The sequence below is a fragment of the Pleurodeles waltl genome, chromosome 1_2 (assembly GCF_031143425.1).
Source record: "Pleurodeles waltl isolate 20211129_DDA chromosome 1_2, aPleWal1.hap1.20221129, whole genome shotgun sequence".
NCBI lineage: Eukaryota > Metazoa > Chordata > Amphibia > Caudata > Salamandridae > Pleurodeles > Pleurodeles waltl.
In genome coordinates, this window is record NC_090437.1 from 275,175,063 (window position 1) to 275,189,599 (window position 14,537).

Here is a 14,537-nt window from a genome sequence, read left to right on the forward strand (position 1 = left end):
ATCAGCTGCTCCTCCTTGCTGCAGTGATGCCATATGTTGTTCCACAGATGGCAGCTTCCGGGAATTGGGAGTCCACATCTCCAACCACTGAAGTGTGTGTGGCTCTTCTACCTCCCCACCACCACCATCAAGGGCAAAGGAGACACCACACACATTGGAGAATAAAGATGTGGAACAGATAATCTTCACTCGTAAGAGTTCCCGGTAGCACCAGCCCATGCCACATGGGCAGTGTTTTCCTTTGTCCTGTGCTTGAGATCATGCCAGTGTCAGCACAGTTGGATATATACACTCCTCACCTACACACTGTTGACCTGTCTGCTATGGACTGCCATTGCCTCTCACTTACCAATTGGCAATTCTTTTCCTTCACACTTAATAACACTTTACCCAAGCATGTCCCATGACATGACCCTCAACCCTGGACTTGTGTTGTGTCACAATTGGATGGATTTCACAAATGGAGTCACCGACCTGGACATTGTAAATATGCACTACGACACTTGTAAATAAACACCTCCTACACAAACAGTATGTCTTTGTGTATTGTGACACATCTACTATGTTTAGGGATTGAGATGTGTGTAACCATGTCATTAGTCACAGAGCGTCAGTACAAGAGTGCAGGAATATGGGGGAAAAACCTACACACAAGGGTCCAACATGACAAATGTCAATGCTGGTCTCACGCCCTACAAGCAATTCACTGAGTATGTAAAAAAATGAAGAACACATGCATGCTTCACTCACTACATATGGCAGGAATGACTGTGAAAATGTTCTCAGGCAATATCGTCAGCTGGAAGTACCAGTAGAACACGTTGGTGTGAAACAGAGGTACCTAACCTCATCAGTTATTGCCACTTATCACTTTTGCAGGTAAGAGTTCAAATGTAGGCTGTCAGATGTGCTGACGTTCCCAACATTTCTACACAGGACCCCCACACTGACAGCTGAATTACCAAACCTACCTGTACAATACAAAGTTAACTTAGTCACCTTGAGTGGTGGGTACAATGGATGTCAGATGCATGGACAAGTAATTGTGTTGTTGATGCCAATGTGACAGCTCAGTTGTCAATAGGTGATGCACATGTCAAGAGAGGGATTTGGAGGCAGGACTGAATCCCCAGGCCAACACACAATTTGAACTATGCACTCATGAGAAGAGCCTGAGACACTAGCATATAACAGAAAGGCCCTCATTACAACCCTGGCGGTCGGTAATAAAGTGGCGGTAACACCGCCAACAGGCCGGCGGTAAAAAAAATGGAATCATGACCACGGCGGAAACCACCAACAGCCACTTTAACACACCGACTGCCACGGCAGTAGCAACAAACACCGCGGCGGTAACCGCCAACAGCCAAGCGGAAGACAATGTACCGCCCACAGCATTACAACAAGCCTATCTGCCATCTTTTCCGGGGCGGTACCAACACCATCAAAAGCACAGCGTAAACAGTACACCAAAGGGAAATGACTCACCTCTCGACACTCAAGGAAGAACCACAACGCCATGGAGCCTGAGCTGCACTTTTTTTCCAATGCTGGTGAACCTTCTCATACACCAGGAACACGAACGCCAGCGAAGACGACCACAGTGAGCACTGCACCGAGCACACAAGGGAGGGGGGAGGAAAAAGAGAGTAAAACACACATGCAACACGCAACACCCCCACCCCCAACACCATACACACAAACAGATGCAACAACATTACATATACACCCCGTAACCCTCAGGAATAACGCAAGGACAAAAGGAATGGATTACAATGAGTGTGATAGTACAGTTTTAGATAAATACGTCCTTAAACAATAAACAGTATGTTCAATATATTCAAAAGGAGGGACAATGCCCACTCCAAAATGTCCATGGCCCACGGGCCATAACACATAGGCCAAGGCCACACTTGACTCCTGCCTCAATACGGAGAGAACACTACAGGGGCATCAGGTCGAAAAAACACAGGCACCTCAGGGGGACGGGGAATGGGGGGCACCTCAGCCGGAAGATGGTACAACGCCATTGGCCTGGAGGGGGCTCCATGCCCACTGCTTGGTCCAGGGGAGGGCAAAACCGCAGTCTCTCAAGTGGGTGGTTTTCCCACTGCTTGGTCCTGGGGAGTGCAAAGCCACAGTCTCTCAAGTGGGTGGTTTGCCCACTGCTTAATTCTGGGGAGTGCAAAGCCACAGTCTCTCAAGTGGGTGGTTTGCCCACTGCTTGCTCCCGGGGAGTGCAAAGCCACAGTCTCTCAAGTGGGTGGTTTGCCCACTGCTTGCTCCTGGGAAGTGCAAAGCCACAGTCTCTCAAGTGGGTGGTTTGCCCACTGCTTCGTCCTGGGGAGTGCAAAGCCACAGTCTCTCAAGTGGGTGGTTTGCCCACTGGTTCTGGAGGGGCCCTTGTGCCCAGTGTGCTTCATCCTGCTATGGAGGGGGTGATTGCATGCCTTCTTCCACTGGTTCTGGAGGGGGGCTTTGTGCCCAGTGTGCTACATCCTGTCAAGGAGGGGTGAGTGGATACCTTCTTCCATTGGTTCTGGAGGGGGCTTTGTGCCCAGTGTGCTTAATCCTGCCAAGAAGGGGGTGAGTGGATGCCTTCTTCCACTGGTTCTGGAGGGGGTTTGTGCCCAGTGTGCTTCATCCTGCCAAGGAGGGGTTGAGTGGATGCCTTCTTCCACTGGTTCTGGCGGGGGCTTTGTGCCCAGTGTGCTTCATCCTGGATGGGGCAAGGTCACAGTCTCTCACCTGGGTGTCACACCAACAGGTGTTGCAAGCGCCAGGACGCACTGCAGCCCATGTAGTCACTACTACACACTGCTCGCAGGTGGTGACGGCTGCTCAGTGGATGGCAGTTGCGCTGCAGGTGGCGGTGCTGTCAGTGGTGGTGGTAGGCTCCAGCCCTTCACCTGCAGCCTTGGACGGCTGCCCACTGGGCTGCTGCTGCTGGCAGTGGTGCTGCTGGGGCCGGGGCAGGTGGCGGTGCAGGTAGCGGTGCTGGCCGCGGTGGTGGTAGGCTCCAGCCCTTCACCTGCAGCCTCGGAGAGCTGCCCACTGGGGCTGCTGCTGCTGGCAGTGGTGCTGCTGGCGGCGGGGCAGTGCTGGCCGCGGTGCAGGTAGCGGTGCTGGCCGCAGTGGTGGTAGGCTCCAGCCCTTCTCCTGCAGCCTCGGACAGCTGCCCACTGGGGCTGCTGATGCTGGCAGTGGTGCTGCTGGCGGCGGGGCAGGTGGCGATGCTGGCCGCAGTGCAGGTAGCAGAGCTGGCCATCGTAGTGGTAGGCTCCAGGCCTTTGCCTGCATCCCCGGATGGCTGAAGTGCCATGGCTGGTGTTGTGTGCCCCTTCCTGCCCTTGGCAGATGGTGGTGCCTTCTTGCTTCTGTCAGCTGGTAGGAAGACCTGAGATGCTGGGCCCGAAAGATAAAGAGGTCCAGCTGGGGCTGTCCTCCCAACGTGGGCGGGGTGAACGTCGGGGCCTGACCCCCCAATGCCTTGCATTCTGGCAGTGGCTTACCCAAGCTTGATGGGCATTTGAGGGGAGCACAGCGGCTGCAAGGGGGTGAGTCCAGGGCATATTCCTGCCTGTACAAGATGAGTAACTGTTTGTGTTGGTATGGAAGTTGGTGCATGCTGATGTGCCTTGCCTATTAGCCCAGTGACATAGGACACAACAGAGAGCAGTCCACAACCAATTTACTCTCCAGGGTCAACACATGGCTGGGTACAGTGATCAATGAGGTCATGTTGTTTGTTGTTTTGGGTGTAATTTATACACAGCAGTCCACTACTCTTCATTATGACAGCCCAAACAACATGAAATAATAGATTACTGTCCTCAGCCATGTGTCTGCTTGAGTGAGTATATTGGCATCTGTCCCCCACAGGCCACTTGTCTTCAGTGTGTCACCTGTGCTAATGTCAGCTCCTCTCACAATGCAGTCCCCCCTCTCGTGTGTGTCTGGGACCTAGCCTGAGCAAGGCACGATCTTGTGAACAACAGAAACGTTACTTTGAATTTGGCCCATCTCAAAGGCAGAAAGGGGTATAAGAATTCAACCCAAAATCTCAGACTTTAGATTTCTTCAAGATCACTTCTGGAACCAAGAGAAACCTCTGCCAAGGAGAAGAGCTGAAGAGCTGAGGACAAGTGCTGCTTCTGAAGTTAAGCCTGCCGGCTCATGCCACGCTACCAAGGGGGTGAGTGGAGGTTAACTGAAGGTGATTCTCCTTTACCCTGACTAGAGTGTGGGTCCTTGTTGGGCAGGGGGTAACCTGACTGCCAACCAAATACCCAATTTCTAACAGACAGCATCCAACAAACAAAGATATGGTTGGTCTAATTTTTGGAATGTGACTAAGCTGCTGAATCACGTCATGGCCTCCCTAGAATCTACAAACAACTGCACTGTGGGTTTTTCACTTGTGCAGTGCACCTGTACTGGACACATATGACTAATGTAAAGGTAACAACACAGCTGTGGGAGTAAGGCACCTGTCATAAGTCAATGACACACATTGACAATGATGCAAAATCACATATGTACTGGTTCAGGGATTTACCTCTACCCATTCCCAATCTAGTCAATGGACTGAGGCAATCAGGCCAAGTCATGCCACTAGAACATCATATTGGCCACATCTCAGGATCTGCAGGTCCAAAGGGAGTGGTCACAGTATTACAGTTGCATAGCCACAGTAACTCTACCCCAGCCTGCACTAGGTCCCATACTGGGAGATACATATGGGCTCATATCCTCCCCCCCACACCAACGACCCCAACACAGGAGCGCACAACCTCTCTAAATGGATCACTACCTGCGCACTAGCCCCCCTCAGAAAACACATCGCCACCTGCAACATCAAGAACGCCCCTTGGTTCACCCCCGAACTCGAAGACTCCAAGCACAAATGCCACCAGGCAGAGAAAATCTTGCGACAAGAACCCTCTACAACCAACTTCTCCACCCTCAAAACTTCCATTCGCACCCACCACCAACTCATACACACCCACCAAAAGAGACATGCCTTGACAACAACTCCCAAAACAGCAAAGAACTCTTCACCATCATTAAAGAGCTATCCAAACCCAAAGCCAGCAACATAGACCCCACACACACACAGACCCTATGTGACGCCCTCTCCAACCACTTCCACCACAAAATCCTGGACATTCACAACAGCTTCATACCACACACACCCACCACACACAACCCCCACTCGCCCAACTCAAACCCCACTCATGACCCCACCCCCACACTTACCACCGAGGCCCCTACCACACACGAAGAAACCGAAAAAGCCATGAATTCCATCCACTCCGGATCCCCCTCCGACCCCTGCACTCATCGCATCTACAACAAAGCCAGCCCAACTATCGCCCCCATACTACGCAACATAATCAACTCCTCTTTTGACTCCACCACCTACCCAGACCATTGGAAGCACGCAGAAATCAGAGCTCTCCTAAAAAAAAACAAAGCTGACCCAGAGGTCCTCTCCAACTACCGCCCCATCTCCCTCCTCCCCTTCCCCGCCAAGGCCACTGAGAAACTAGTCAACGCCCGCCTATCCCACTTTCTCGAGGAAAACAACACACTTGACCCCTCCCAATCCGGGTTCCGCAAGAACCACAGCATGGAAACCGCCCTCATCGCATGTACTGACGACATCAGAACCAGAGTCGACAAAGGCGAGACCGTCGCACTCATCCTCCTAGACCTCTTCGCAGCCTTTGACACTGTCCGTCACCACACACTGCGCACACGCCTCCACAACACAGAACTTCATCACAAGGCCCTAGACTGGCTCACCTCCTTCCTCACCGACCGGACCCAAAGAGTCCGCCTTCCACCCTTCCACTCCATCGCTACCAAAATCATCTGCGAAGTCCCCCAAGGGTCCTCCTTCAGCCCCACAGTCTTCAACATTTACATGACCCCCCTCGCCAACATCCTCCGACCACACGGAATCACCATCCTCTCCTACGCAGATGACACCCAACTCATCCTCTCCCTCACCCGCGACCCCACCACCGCCAAAACCAACCTACACGCTGCTCTCCTCAACACCACCAACTGGATGACAGCAACCCACCTCAAGCTTAACTCCAACAAAACCAAAATCATCATCTTTGGCCCGAACAAAACCAAATGGGACACCTCCTGGTGGCCCACCGCCCTAGCCCGCACCCACCCCCACAAACCAAGCACGCAAACTCAGCATCATCCTGGGCCCCTCCCTCTCCATGACACAGCAAATCAATGCAGTAACCTCCTCCTGCTTCCACACACTCCGCACACTGATAAAATCTTTCAAATGGATTCCCTCAGATACCAGGAAGACAGTCACCCATGCACTCATCAGCAGCAGGCTAGACTACGGTAACACCCTCTATGCCGGCACCACACTCAAACTCAAACGCAAACTCCAGAGAATCCAGAACACAGCCACACGCCTCGTCCTGCACCTCCCCCGCCACAAACAAATCTCACCACACCTCAAATCCCTTCACTGGCTCCCCATAGACAAGAGAATCACTTTCAAGATCCTCATCCACGCACACAAATCCCTCCACAACACCGGCCCAACCTACCTCAACGAAAGAGTGAACTTCCACACTCCCACCCGCAACCTCCGATCAGCCGACCTCGCACTAGCTACAGTCCCCCGCATCCAACGAACCACCACAGGAGGCAAGGCCTTCTCATACCTCACCCCCAAAACCAGGAACTCCCTCCCCACCAACCTCCGCAAAACCAAAGACCTCCTGCTCTTTAGAAAAAACCTCAAGACATGGCTGTTCGAACAGTAACCCCCTCTTACCCTCCCCCCAGCACCTTGAGACCCTCACGGGTGAGTAGAGCGCTCTATACATTTTTTTGATTGATTGATACATTTGACAGTCCCTGGTCTCTGTAGGCTGAGCATATAGAACATACACGACACTCATTTCCATCACTTTCATGCATGACAGCACACCATGAGGACATCATCAATGTAGCTTGAGGCTAGTGTGGCACTCTTAAAGGTACAGTGAGTCATGATATGCCTCTCATACAACAGTTTGGCAAGGCCACATGTGGGCTGAATGATCTGTGGCACAGTACACATTGCTTACAAGATCCTCAAATGACTCAGACAATATGCATACACAGCTCATGCTGTCATGCACATATATGTTGTTTGCCATTTGCAACCATCATATCCAAAGAAATGTTATTGTATGGCTGTAAAGTCTTCTTGCCTAGATATATGAATGCAACAGAAGGGGGATCTAAACACATCACTCAGCACAATGTAAATGTGCAACACATAGAGTACTTCTCTCTAATACCTGCACCATGTACATCCTATTGATGCCAAACAAACTGACAACAGGCACACAAGAAGCCTAACTGGCACACAGGGGCACATTTTAACCTGTGAGGAGAGAAAAGATGGTGTATAACAGAGTCAATTGTGCCTATGGGACTCTGACCTGCTCCTCTGGTGAGTTGATCATAGAGGGAAAGGACCTCATCCATGAGCTTCTCCAGCTCCTTTGCAGAAAAGCCAGGGGCCCTTTCACCTGCTTGACATGGCATGATTGCTTCCAGAGGTGGCACACAGCAGCTGAAGTGGTGGAGGTGTTGATGGCAGCAGTGTCAGGAGTCAAGTGACTGTTTTTGCAAAATGCGGCGTACACATAAGCCACATATGCGGTCATCATTGCAGACGGGCCCAGCCATTGGCTCGTGAACACCATAGGCAACAACGTTAGCCAACGGCTGTGTCTGCCAGGATTGGTACTGCCCACCATGCAGCCAATTCCACCTGTAGCTGCAGGCGGTTCCTAATGTCCAGTGAGGTAGGTCAGGCATCTGCCATTTTGGGGGTTGGAAATACAGTATTTGGCCCTATTAAATGCATCACAATACCATTATATGTGTCAGATCAACACAAACGTCTTAAAGCAGTCTTGTTGTGTAGATTGTACTGCTCAATCACCAGTGTAGTGTGTTGCTGGGCGCAGATGGGATATGATGGTGGTGCACTGTCCACTGCCACTGATAGTAATTTTGGCGGTCGGAACAGACTGTTAAATTTCAAGGGGCAATTGAGTAGCAGATAGTTGGGTGTTGCCCAAATTCATGCTGTGGACACATGTTTTGTCAACCATGGGGGTCACATTTAACGCCTGTGTAGTTGACAGCTGTGTTGTGTACTGGGTGTAATGTATTTCCAGTCAGAAATGCTTTGTCACATGATTTTGTTGATATACATCATGTATGTTGGTGTGGACACAGTGACTAATGCTCCTACTCATGTATTTTCACACATAGGTACCCTAGGAGAGGGCGGAGGCGACAACCTTCAGCGTACTGTCCATTGCCAGACATTCAAACCATGGAACAATTGCACATAATAAAACTGTACCATCTGAATAGGCAAACAATAGTGGATTTATGCATCGGTTGGAGACAAATCTGACGCCTGAAAACAGTAATCCAACCTGCATATGACCATTTGTTCAAACTCTGGCAGTATTGCACTTCCTGGCCACAAGAGATTTCCTATCAGCAATGTTGAAACACATTGACAGCTATATCAGGTTCCCCTGAAGCAAGGATTTAGCCAATGTGAAGGCTGACTTCTACGGTTTTGCTCACCTCCTACATGTGGTGGGATCCATTGATGGCACACATGTTGCCATGGTGCCACCACAGGTCAGTGAAAATGTCTATTGCAACAGGAAAAACCTCCATTCTATCAACGTGCAAGTTGTCTGTTTGGCAGATCTCTACATTTCAAAAGTCTGTGCCTGTTTCCCTGGATCAGCCCATGATTCCTTTATAATGCCGAACAGCACCATACAACAGCTACTGTTCCAAAAGAGGGCCTGGCTGGTTGGTAAATCACATCTGCTCTGATTGTGTGTGAGCAATGTCACATGCTACAATAATGAAGTGAGTGACTCATTGTTTCACTTATGTCTCATGCTCAAACAGGAGACTCAGCATATCCAAACCATCCTTGGTTATTGATGCCGTTGAGCAATCCAACTACGCCAGGGTAAGTTCACTTCATGGGAGAACACAGCGGCCAGTGAAGCAGGCTTTTGGGCTCCTGAAGGCCAGATTTTGCTGTCTGGACAAGACTGGGGGAGCCCTCCCCCACTCACCCGGAAAGCGTGTCAGATCACTGTGGAATGCTGCATGCTCCACAACATCGCCCTGCAGGCGAATATCCTCCACATCCCAGAGGAGGGGGAGCCTGCAGTGCCACCAGGTGAGAATTCTGTAATGCCAAATGAAGATGACAATGGTGAAGAGGAAGAAGCTGACTTGTGCCAAGATCTCATCAACAGCTTCTTCTCATGAGTGTAAGTATGTCATGTGATGTCATGACTTTGACTGCACAATGAACTGTAATTGTGATAATGTGTGTAGTAAATTTTTGGAAATAGTTAGCGAGCTGATACTCAGCCAAAATCATCCAAAGACTGTTTGATGAGATAGGCTTTAAAACATCCACACCTTGATAATGTTGCTTTGTTTGTGTCAGATTGATTGCAATGTACTTTGTTTTCCAGATGCTTACTAGGTGACTTGTGTCATATGTATGGTTTCATACTGATACTCCTTGTTTTGTTCTTTGTTTAGGTACCTTCACCATGATATCTTCATGTGGGCATTTCAGAGTTGTGACATTGGCCGGTATGTGATGCTGTTCTTACATTCGAAGTAGACATGGATTGTTCCAGGGAATGTAGGCCACAGACTTTGGGTGTAGGAGACCTGTGCCAAGACATCTTGCATAGTGATAGGATGGAAATTTAGAAGACTCAATTGGACTTGTTTCTTGTTGTGTTGTGGCACTGGAGTATCAAGTGTGTCATCATGTGGTCAAAAAATATGTAATCATAGGCCAAAATCACGTTAGTTACCCTTCACATTGGCTGAACACCCTTTTTGTATGACCTGTATGTAGCTGTTGATGTTTTTCCTCTTTATAGGCCAAAGTGCCTGTGCCATATCATTGACATTCATTTATGTCATACCACCAGATGCATAAGACTGGATTGTAATGACCCTGTGATCAGAAAATGTTGTACTTCCATCTGAGTCTTGCATGATAGTATGTTGAATTACTTCGGTGTGGTAGGTGATATGGCTCCAGCTGATGACATTAACTACTTTAATGTTTGCCTATTCTACAGGACAATGTCTGATAAATACTTTCCTTCCACGGCCTGGAGGTCTGTACCTGTAAATACGTTCACCTACCCAGTATGATTCAATCATTAATGACTTGCTATGTTTCAGACATATTGACAGCCTATATGCTGAACAATGTAATAACATGTCTTCTTTGATAAGACACTTGTATGTATGTGTTTGTGTGAAATAGTTGTAATCCTGTGTACATGCAACATATCCCATCTTGAACAAGTACCTTGCATCATCATATGGTGCACATGGTCTGACATATCTACAAGGCAAAATGTGAAATTAAAGACAGCAGACAATGAGTTAGTGACGGGTGAACTTATTGGGATGCTACAACTAACATAAAATGCTTGTGACATAAAAATAACAAAAATTGAAATGAAAAGGGGTCAGTCATGGTGAACGAAATCATTGGAGTAGATGCCACACCACTGGAAGTCTAAAGTACTCTTCCCATTGGAAATGAAAAGAAGTTCAGGATCAGTCAACAGAGTGAATTTGTGACACACAAATGAGGACATTAAGAAAGAGGATTATTGCTGGAGGTGGTGGGTGTATTGCCATCCCCTCTCCTAGATTCTTGCATGGACATCCCTGCTTATGAGCGGGGGATCAGCTCCTGCAGAGGGAGGGGTGTCTGTGACTGTTTTTGCCTCTGTCAGGGCCTCCCTTCATGTGTCTGCCACATATTTAGTTCGGAATGATGTACTTGTCACACAAGAAGGAATAAATGTTGGGAGTAAAGCCCTGCTCATGGTAGTGTTAATTTCCCTCAGCACCCCTGTTAGGCTCCCTATTTCATTATTTTGGGTATACATTTTATCAATCATGACTCCCTGTAGCTTCTTCATTTCCCGGAGTTCTGTTAACACCTGGCCCATCATGTCTTGGGACTCTTGATAGACCCCCAAGATGTGGCTGATGGTGTCCTAGCCGACAGCAGCCCCAGTGACCTCACTCCGCTGGCTCACAGCATCCCTCCCAGGCACCCTACCCCCTCGAGCCTGTGCCTGTGGCACATGGTGCCTTCTCCAACTGGGTCCAGGACCCTCAGTGTTCGGAGTGTTGAGTTGCACTTCAGGATCCAGGACTGGGGGTCACAAGATGGTGGGCACTGTGCTAGGTACAGAGGTTTGGGGGTGCATGGTTGCCTGTGATGTTGAAGCAATAGGGCTGGGAGGTGACGTTGTGGCCACGGTAAGACTCACTGTTGTCATCTGACCAGGTTGCCCAGATGGGCCAGGACCTTCTTCCACATCCACATGTCCAGGAGTGTTATCATCACTGAGGGCTTCATCTGGGGGTGGGTAGAGGAAGTCTGCTCATTGGCCTCCGGGTGCCTGGTGACAGCTTGACCTGTTGATGAAGGAAGTACGTTGTTACTGGTTGAAGTGTGACATCTACCTCCAAAGGTTTTGTGTTATGGTAAGCAGCGATTTGAATATTCTTAAGTTGTAGGTTAGCCGATTGTGCCATCTTACCATTGTATTGGGGTATTTGACATGAAATGTGTGAAGCTTGCCTAAACTATTTGACTCAAGCAGCTCATGAGATGTGCAGATCAGTTGCACTTTGGAAGATGGAATGAAAATGACATCTTACCAACAGTGAAGCTAACACAATGGACAGGCAACATATGCCTTTGACCACGATGGTCTGCCTTTTTGCTTGGCGAGCGGTGGTTCTGCCTGTTTGCATTGTAATATGGTGGGCTGTGGACCGCCAGCACAGCGGTCTTTTTAGGACCGCCAAAATGGCAGTCTGGTGATCCGTTTGCCAAAGTCGTAATCAGGCCCAGAGTACTTTGACACTGATTCAGACCCGCAGGTGGAATGGAACCTACAAAAGGAGTAACCAGACCAGACCTTCCACTGCTTTGGATGAAGAACTCAGGCAACTATCTCATCCTTTTGGCAGAAAATGTCACAACTTACTCATTGTCTATGTCTGTGGCCCACTGGAAATGTGGCGAGGTCTTGGTTCCTATAGGTTCTGCCTTGACCCAAGTAGGGGCGACCCTTTCTGGGAGCCACGGTGCTGCTGACGGAGGGAACGCCAAAGGCAGTCCGTGCCCTCCAGAAGGAGTCCCCGAGGGAAAAAACCCAAAAAGGGAGAAAAAAAACTCAAACAGGAACTCCTGGAACAAAAACAAAAAGTAAAGAGTAAATCTGAACAAAAGACAAAAATGACAATGAAAAAAGCTGGAACAGGCTCAGAAAACATATAACTGATGCAGAAGAACAGGAGCGAAGAGCACCACCCAAAGGAAGTGTTGCAGCGCAAAGAGAACACAAATCACACACCTTATGTACCCAAAGAACAGGAAGTGACCAGCAGGAAGTAAAAGACACCATATTGGATTGGGAATATAGCATAGAACCTATAGAAAAAGTCACCATGTTAAGTAAAGTTTCAAAGGCATGGGGGAAGGAAGGAAGGCATGCTGGGAAGGAGAAAGGAACATGGAAAATGAAAGAAAGGCATAAATACAGGAAGAAACGAGGAAGGCGGAAAAGAAAGAAGAAAAAAGAAGCAGAAGGTAAGTGAGGGTGAATGGAGAGTGGAGGGAGGCAAAAACTAGCAGGGGTGCGCCGCACCTTTAATGTGTCGAGGCCCCATGCCCAATTTGGGGCCTTGATAAAAATAGAAAATGTCCAGCTCGCGCCGCATGGTACCCCCCCACCGGAGCCCCGGGTTTCTGTGGAAACAGACAAAAAAATGGACGAATCAAAAGAGCGGCGTGAACAAAAGAGGCATCTTCCCAAGAACATTCACTAAGAGGATAGCCTTTCCAATGAATAAAATACCGGAGGTGGTTCTGGAATATATGAGAGTCACATATTTCTTGTACTTCACATTCAGGTTCATTATCCACCAACAAATTAGGAGGACATGTGAAATGTCTGGAAAAAGGATCACGTGTATAGTGTGTCAACTGAGAGACATGAAAGACTGGATGGATCTTCCAGGTTCGAGGTAAACGGAGACGGAAAGTTACAGGATTCATTTTCTGAAGAATACAAAAGGGTCCGTAGTAACGGGGCTTAAACTTATTTTGGGAAAGACACCGTGGCAAAAATCTTGAAGAAAGCCAGACTTTATCTTGGACGTGATAAGCTGGAGCCTCACTTTGTTTCTTATCGGACAGTCTTTTCATGTATCTTTTAGTGACTAGTAGATTAGATTGAATAAGCCGTTGGATTCTATGTAGTCTCTTTGAAAGAGAGGTGATAGCAGGAAGTATAGAGAAGGTCTTGGGAGTAGGAAGAAAAGATGTGGGATGGAATCCATATGAGCAGAAAAAAGGAGTGACTTTGGAGGCAATATGGACGGTATTATTGTAAGAAAACTCTGCAATGGGAAGGTAAGTACTCCAGTTGCTCTGAGTGGAGTTACAAAAACAACAAAGATATTGCTCAAGTCTATGGTTAAGGCGTTTGGTCTGCCCATTGGTTTGGGGATGAAATCCAAATGATAAAGCTACATTGATATTCAAGATCTTACAAAAGTGTTTCCAGAACCGTGATATGTATTGAGGTCCCCTGTCTGACACAATACTTTGTGGGATACCATGGAGACGAAAAATGTTTTGAATAAAAATCTGACTCAATTCTTGTGAGGTGCGTAATTTCTTCAAAGCAGTAAAATGAGCCATCTTAGTAAATGAATCTATCGTCACCATTATAACTCGGTTTCCCGCTGATGGAGGCAATGAGCACATAAAATCAGTTGATATCGTATGCCAACTGGTAACGGTTGAAGTAGTCCTGCGGGCCTAGTACGGGGTTCTTTCACTTGGGCACAAATGGGACAAGATTCCACATATCTTTCTGCGTCTTGTTTCAACGTAGGCCACCAAAAATAGCGGAGAAGTAATTCCTGCGTGGCTTTAATACCTCGATGGCCGGCTACAGGGGAATCATGACACATCTGAAGTGCCTTTTCTTGCACTCTTTTAGTAGGTAGAAATAAGGTGTCCTGATGTCTCAGTATGGGTGCTTGAGTGAAGGCCTGTTTTAGGTTTTGAAAAGCAGTCTCAGCTATGTCCGTCCAGATGAAACCGTTTCGTAAACTCTCCTTTTTGAGAGTTTGTGTAATTTCCTGGGGCAGGTTATAGTTACTCTGCACCCATTTGCATAATCTCGGTCCCAAGCCACAATGGGGAAGGACTGAAAATAGAAAGTCCCAGTGGACGCGGTCGAAGGCCTTCTCCACGTCAATAGAGAGTAGTATCAACAGGATATTGTCCCGCTTCGCTTTATCTAAAAGTTGACAAAGCTTCCTGGTATTGTCAGCACATATTCTCTCTGGAATAAATCTAGTCTGATCCA